This window comes from Triticum aestivum, chromosome 2D (genome assembly GCF_018294505.1).
Source record: "Triticum aestivum cultivar Chinese Spring chromosome 2D, IWGSC CS RefSeq v2.1, whole genome shotgun sequence".
NCBI classification, from domain to species: Eukaryota; Viridiplantae; Streptophyta; class Magnoliopsida; order Poales; family Poaceae; genus Triticum; species Triticum aestivum.
In genome coordinates, this window is record NC_057799.1 from 70,372,844 (window position 1) to 70,373,330 (window position 487).

Below are 487 nucleotides of genomic sequence, written 5' to 3' on the forward strand. Positions count from 1 at the left end.
TTGGGGATTTTCTCGAATTTTCATATTTGATTTTCATCAAAAAAATAAGACGAGGATTTTGGTTTTAATTATTTTCTCTCCGGAAAAATATTTCATTTAAAAAAAATAAACGAGAGGAGAAAATATGACTTCTCCAAAACAAGTGAAATACTGGAGGAAAAATGTTAAAATCTTTATTTGGAATTTATTTGGAATTTTTATTGCATTGAAAATATTGCATGTTTTCAAAATATTTATTTTGTCTTAAAAAAAATGTTCACCCTATTCTAGATTTTCTAACTAGACGGGGAAAATTTATTTCATATTTTTTCTGATTTTTATTTATTTTTCTGTGAATTATTTTCCGCGGAACTTTTAAAAAAAACGCGCGACGCCCGCTGGGCCGCAGCCCAGCCGAGCGCCGGCCCACCCTCGCGCCTGTCTCCTCCCTGGATACCGAGCGGACCACGCCGCCGCCGCCGAGTCCGGCACCCGCACGGCACCCGCC